This window comes from Miscanthus floridulus, chromosome 19, assembly GCF_019320115.1.
Source record: "Miscanthus floridulus cultivar M001 chromosome 19, ASM1932011v1, whole genome shotgun sequence".
In the NCBI taxonomy this organism is placed as follows: domain Eukaryota; kingdom Viridiplantae; phylum Streptophyta; class Magnoliopsida; order Poales; family Poaceae; genus Miscanthus; species Miscanthus floridulus.
The window spans coordinates 16201549-16208988 of NC_089598.1; the positions used below are offsets into that span (position 1 = coordinate 16201549).

The 7440-nt window shown below is 51.5% G+C and overlaps 1 pseudogene; it reads left to right on the forward strand.

The window, feature by feature from the left end:
- Positions 1-741: 741 nt before the first annotated feature.
- On the forward strand, positions 742-3606 carry LOC136529068 (probable galactinol--sucrose galactosyltransferase 6; annotated as a pseudogene).
- Positions 3607-7440: the final 3834 nt, after the last annotated feature.

Sequence of the window (7440 nt, forward strand, 5' to 3'; positions counted from 1 at the left end):
CAAACATCCAAATCAAAACGTTGCAACGTACGTCTATTTCAACCATCGGGTCGGAGCCGGCGGCGAGCGGCGGCGCACGAGCACAACCAGCACACAACAGCAGCGGTGCGCACGAGCACCATCACCAGTCAACCCACCAGCACTGGCCTTGGCTCAGCCTAGCGAGCGGCGTGTGCTACGAGAGGGAGCGGGAGGCGCGATGCACGACCCGAGCGAGGAGCGAGGTGCAGGCGGGGCGCGCGACGGGCGGGGGTAAAGAGCGAGGAGCGAGCGGCACAGTGTGATAAAGTGGTGGGGAGAAGGCCAAGTGAAGTGAGCTAGCGGTGTCAAAATAAGAATAAGAGATGGAGGGAGTCAATGTTATGGTGCATGTCACCCAGAGCGAGTCGCTTGCGTCCACGGTCCTGTTGGTAGCATTTTCGTTCTTCAAAAGAACAAACAGGACAAGTATGCACAGAGCAAGGTTTGGTCACTAGTAGTCACTCAATTCGGATCCCAATAGCAACCTAAGCAAGTGGTAACTGGTGTCTGTGACACTGATCTCGCATTTGGCGGCGCAGCCTGACACAGCTCGCCGCCGCCTTCCCCCCGTTCCTCTTCTGCCCACTGCTCCTCGCATACTTGCCACTCACCTTGCCATCCTGACTCCTACTCGTCGCGGCGACCAAGGGTCCCGTCACGCCATTGAGTAACGTCTCGCCATCCCAGTCAGGCAGTGAGAATAAGGGAGAGGAAGAGCAGATGACGATCACCTCATCCGTCAAGCTCGTTGGAGGCACGCTGTCAGTCTACGGCCGGGCGGTCCTGTCCGGCGTGCCAGCAGCCGTAGCGGCGTCCTCTGCTGCAGCGGGGGGAGCAGTCGACGGGGTCTTCCTCGGCGCCGACCTCGACGAGTCAGCCTCCCGCCGCGTCGTCTCCCTCGGCGCCTTACGGTCTGGTGTCGACCCTGAGAACACGAGGAAAATGCGATTTTTTTTATCCATTCCGCTCCTGATGTGAAGTCTGCGATTATGGTGCAGGGACGTGCGGTTCATGGCATGTTTCCGGAGCAAGCTGTGGTGGAATCGCAGCGGATGGGGGACAAGGGCGGCGACGTGCCACACGAGACGCAATTCCTGCTCGTGGAGTCCAGGGGCGCCGGCGCCGGCGGCGAGGACGCGGCGTACGTGGTGTTCCTCCCGCTCGTGGAGGGTGCGTTCCGTGCCAGCCTCCAGGGCGGCGCGGGAGATGAGCTGGAGCTCTGCGTCGAGAGCGGGGACGCCAGCACGCGCGCGTCGTCCTTCGAGCGCGCGCTCTTCGTGGGCGCCGCGGAGTCCGATCCCTTCGCGGCCATCGCCGGCGCCGTCGCCGCGGCCAAGTACGCCCTCAAGACGTTCCGGGTCCGCGCCGAGAAGAAGCTCCCGGGCATCGTCGACTACTTTGGCTGGTGCACCTGGGACGCCTTCTACCAGGACGTCACGCAGGAGGGCGTCGAGGCCGGGTTCCGCAACCTCGTCGCCGGCGGCGCGCCGCCCAAGTTCGTCATAATAGACGACGGCTGGCAGTCCGTAGGCACGGACCAACCCAATTCCGACGATCCAGCAGGAGAGGCCAAGCAGCCACGCTTGCCCCGGCTCACGGGAAGGGAGAATAGCAAGTTCCAGAGCCACGACGACCCGGCCGCCGGCATCAGGACGGTGGTGCGCGCGGCGAAGGAAGAGTACGGCCTCAAGTACGTCTTCGTCTGGCACGCCATCACCTGATACTGGGGCGGTGTCCGTCCAGGCGTCGCCAGCATGGAGCAGTACGTCTCCAGCATGCAGTTCCCCGAGATCTCGCCGGGCGTTGCCGAGAACGACCCCGGCATGAAGACCGACCGGATCACCGCCCAGGGCGTCGGCCTCATGCACCCGCGCGCCATGTACCGCTTCTACGACGAGCAGCACGCGTACCTCGCCGCCGCCAGTGTCGACGGCGTCAAGGTGGACGAGCAGTGCATCCTGGAGACGCTCGGCGCCGGCCACGGCGGCCGCGCGCAGCTCACGAGACAATACCACCAGGCGCTCGACGCCTCCGTCGCCAAGAACTTCCTGGAGAACGGCGTCATCGCCTGCATGAGCCACAAAACCGACGCCCTCTACTGGTACGCTACTCCCATCGTCCTAACCGTGAACGTGAAGTTCATAGCGAATCTGTTGACCAATTTGGTCGTGTGGTGCGACGTGACAAATCGTTAGCTCGAAGCAGACGGCGGTGGTGCGAGCGTCGGATGACTTCTTCCCAAGGGACCCCGCGTCGCACACGGTCCACATCGCCGCGGTGGCGTACAACAGCGTGTTCCTCGGCGAGTTCATGCTCCCGGACTGGGACATGTTCCACTCCCTCCACCCGGCCGGCGAGTACCATGGCTCGGCCCGTGCGATCAGCGGCGGCCCTGTCTATGTCAGGTCGCGATCAGTTTGCTCACCATACTCCCTTCCTATGTTCAGTGGAATTGGTAGCTGAATTGTGTTCTTGGTGATGGATTTGCAGTGACGCCCCCGGCAAGCACGACTTCGAGCTGCTGAAGAAGATCGTCTTGCCGGGCGGCTCCGTGCTCCGTGCGCGTCTGCCTGGCAGGCCGACCAAGGACTGCCTGTTCACCGACCCGGCACGTGACGGCGTCAGGTGAGCTCGATCACCCTTCGCTGCATTCTTGGTCCGCTGACAGGTGCAACGCAGATGCGGTTTGGAGCATGCCTGACAACTCCGTGCCATGTCTTGGCTGGTTCCTGCTGCAGCTTGCTCAAGATTTGGAACATGAACAAGTTCACCGGCGTCCTCGGCGTGTACAACTGCCAGGGCGCGGCGTGGAGCTTCGCGGAGAAGAAGACCATGTTCCGCCCGGCCGGCGCCGACTCCCTGACCTGCAGCATCAGGGCTAGCGACGTCCACCTCATCTCCGAGGCGGCGACGGGCGCCGAGTGGAACGGCGACTGCGCCGTGTACCGCCATGCCAGCGGCGACCTCGTCGTCCTCCCCAGCGGCGCGGCACTGCCCGTCTCCCTCAAGGTCCTCGAGCAAGACATCCTCACCGTCTCGCCGGTCAAGGTTAGCGCCCGATGTCTCCGATCACTGTCGCCATGACCAATCTGATGCTAGTTTTGAACTCAAGAATTGGCACCTGTAATAAACTAACTGATGATGCATCGCAGGAGTTGGCACCCGGGTTCAGGTTCGCTCCGATCGGGCTCGTCGACATGTTCAACAGCGGCGCGGCGGTGGAAGGCCTGACGTACCACCTCCTCGACGGCGCAAAGCTGCTCGGCGATGACGGGCCTGCTTCTAGCTCGGACGCCACCGGATTGGTGTGCGTGGAAGTGAGGGGGTGTGGCAGGTTCGGTGCCTACTCCTCTGTCAGGCCGAGGAGATATTTGCTGGGCTCTGCGCAGATGGAGTTCACCTATGATTCTTCCACCGGCCTTGTTGTTTTGCAGCTGGAGGCGATGCCCAAGGAGAGGGTTCACAGGATTGTCGTTGAGTTGTAGACTTGTAATGCGTTGTTTCACCAGGAATTCAGAGTATCAAAGTACGAGGAGAAACTCTTCTCAGAAGTTGAGATTACACCGTACCTTAAGTTAGGTTGGGTAGCGATAGCACATGCAGAAATGCACAAGCTCTAAGATAAGCGTGGTGTCGTTGATTGGATCGGATTAAGAAATGAAATCGCAAGGGATCAGCACTTCCGCATCCGGTGGTTTACCATTACGAATCTGAATACATGCACACATGCTGAGTGATCATACGAAGCTTAGTCTTATCATTGCCGTACTCGAAACATGTACGGCTACTCCCATGCAATCAATCCCCCCCCCCCCCCCCCCCCCCCCCCCCCCCCCCCCGCCACGTGCACCCCCGCCCACTCCCCCAGTCAGCTAATTACACATTCAGAATCTAAAGTTGTACTATTGTACCATTTTTAGTTCATCCACCATCCCTATCGTCCTCACCTCCGCCACACTACACATGCCCACCTTACCGGCGTAGGCACATAGCGCTACATCATGCTTGCCTTGCTACCCCATGCCTATGGCCTGCCTATGTTGCATCATCGGTGTAATGTCACACCCACGTTGCCACGCTAGGCCATGTCGTGCCTGCTGTGATGCTTACGTCGTGTGGTATATTGACCCTACTGCACTGCAACGATGGCCCTTTTTGTTGTCGAGGGAGGTGAGGAAGGCTGTAGCACTCGGTTTTAAGAATAAAAAATAGATACACACTATATGTGAGTCTAGAAAGTCAAATCTCACATATAGATACAAATAAAGGTAATATCAATAGACAATGCTTAAATACATAGCGTATTAATATAAGGAATATAACCTCAGAGTATAGACAGCGGAAAGACAACTCCGATCTTTAGGCGAAGACTCCACTTTTACAGGGACAATTGACTGGTTGAACACAAGCCTAATTTCTCCAAACTCTAGCAATCTGGTACCAATCCGGGATTTTCCCAAAGATTTAAAAAGTAAAGCAAGCGTAAGTACATGTCGTACTCAACAAATATAATATGGGGTTCATGAGGCTCAAAAGGCTAACACTGGTTTAACTACGATTAACTTTTAATGAGTCATCTTTTAGTAATTGAGTAGCAACAAGTTTATCACAAGCCCATGTAGCCACGTGATCAGGTAAACATGAATAATGAATAGTATAAACAGTAATAATTAGTGAGCATCTTTATCATCAGTGTTCATCATCTATTCCGTAAGGGTTCTAAGGCCGCTCGTGACAGTGAGCACGGCTGATATACCAGTTTTACACTCTATAGAGGTTGTACACTTTCACTGTGAGTCGTAATTTACCCTTTCGCCCGAGGTGATCAGCCTCTTGACCCACTACCTAGGAAGGTCGGCAGGATTCATTATGAAGCCTTTCAAAGGTTCGTCTAACAAGTTAGGACCATTAGATTCACTCGGCGAATAGATGTAGCAACCCCATGTCGAATGGCACAATTCCATCACGGCTATACACATAAGAGTAGATATTGTCCTATACCCGATTCGTCAAACCATTCTTACGCCAATAAAGATAACCTCTAACAAGCTAGAAAAGGTCATCATTCTGAGCTAAAGCCAGAGCCATATAGCCCTCACAGATGTACTGTAAGTCCCGAATGATCACTTACAGATAAGTCCTTAGGGAGAGGAATCTAGAGCATCATAAAATAGCCCAATGCTCTAGTCCTCTTGTTCCATGTTGCTAAAAAGCATCTTTTAGTATTTATTGCATATATCATTAGTCAAGTTACAAGATCATGGTCTTTAATTGAGCACTAGCATCATACTACCCAATGCAATACCCCATAGGTAACAAGGCACAAGGTAACAAAACACTAGAAAATTCTTAGTGGTAATCAAGGTAGACACATGTAGTATGAATTAAATGATTAAAGGTGTATAGATCAACAAGGAAGATCCCATGCTATACTTACCTTAAACACCGACCCTTCGGTAAGCTTTAATCTTTAACGTCCTTCTTCTTCTTCTTATTCTTGATCACCATGTATATCTCACCGAATAGACATATTCATAGAACGCCACACAAACATCTGTACACATATATGCATAGCATACAATTACATCTACATTAGAACAATACACCAATCATAGAAAAATAAGTAAAAGAGTTTGAAACATGATTCTACGCCTCGCTATGGACACACACTCGTGAGAGGCATGCTAATCGGAGCTACGGTTTGAAAGAAACGGTTACCGAAAGATCTACTCATAAGAGAAAATATAAAACTATAAGCTTCATATGTTTTAACTATATAAAAGCTTATATAAATTGAATTAAGTTAAATTTAGATTTGAATTATAAAACTAAAGTAAAACAAATCATATTTTATTTATAAAATACAGTTGCATAATTATTATTCAAATTAAAGTTTAAACCAAGAAATTCTAGAAATAGTGACATGGTAAACACTGTTACTAACGCGTAAATCTTGTCGCTATGAATCTAACACAACGTGAATGTGTCAAAATGGAGCTAAAACATAGAAGATATGAATTAAACAAGATTTCCTTTAATAAGATAATAGATTAAATCTAGCCTTGAATTTTAAAAGTTGAAAACATATCTACCAGTAGTATGAACATGTAGATTACAGAATTACGAACCTAACACAAGTTGAACAGATCAAATCTGAGTTAAAACGAAGAAAATATGGCCTACTGAAGATAGTGGTAATTTTGTAAATAGATGGAACTTGATTTTCGAATTAAAATAAATAAAATCTGGTTTTTAAATCTGGCCGAGGACTGTGGGTCCTATTTTGAAGAAAGACAGGGGCTCTTTTGAAAGAAACCAGGGACGGCAGGTTGAGATCTAAGTAATTATAAGGGCTTTTTTACAAAAATGCCGGACGAAGGGGTACGAGCTAACTCGGGCCGTTGAATCAAAGATGGACGTTCCAGATTAAAAGAGGGGAGGGAGAGAGGAGAACCGGCTGGAACAGGAAGGGTGACACGGTGGAGGCCATGGCCGGCGGTGAGCATCTCACCGGCGCGCACAGCTAGGGCCCTAGGGACCACGAATAAGCTCGAGAAAAGCACCGGGGTGCGTAGCTGGAGCTTGCAATCACAATGGGGGTAGTGGTTGAAGCAGGGGATAGACGGTGATGGCGGCACACACTAGCGTGTGGCTCAAGAACTCCGGTGATGGTGCGCGAATAGAGAAGGAAGAAGATAGGGCAAAAAACAAAGCATCGGGACTTCATTACCTCACGACGAAGACTAGAAGACGGCTCTGATCAACGATGGGGCACGACAGCGGCGGAGTCGCATGTGGCGGCGATGAGCTAGGGTTCCACAGTGGTGATGCGGCTTGGGGCGAGGTGACTGCAGCTCTAGAGCGAAACAGGGAGGCGGCACGCGGTGCGGCTGAAAGCTCTAGTTTGATTTTGGTAAATTGATGAAACCCTAAGTGCTAACCTAGTTTATCAAGTGATCATGAGGTAGGTAGCACATTACAAGTGGTGAAGCAAATGAAGATCATGACATGATGATGGTGATGCCATGGTGATGATCAAGTGCTTGGACTTGAAAAGAAGAAAGAGAAAAACAAAAGGCTCAAGGCAAAGGTATAAATGGTAGGAGCTATTTTATTTTAGTGATCAAGACACTTAGAGAGTGTGATCAAATTTAGGTTTGATAGCCATACTATTAAGAGAGGTGAAACTCGTATCAAAATACAGTTATCAAAGTGCCACTAGATGCTCTAACTCATTGCATATGCATTTAGGATCTAGTGGAGTGCTAACACCCTTAAAAATATTTGTGAAAATATGCTAACACATGTGCACAAGGTGATACACTTGGTGGTTGGTACATTTGAGCAAGGGATAGGAACTTCACCGGTGGAGTGTTCGCCCATAGAGTGTGGACAGTCCGATAGTGCCACCGACGCCCT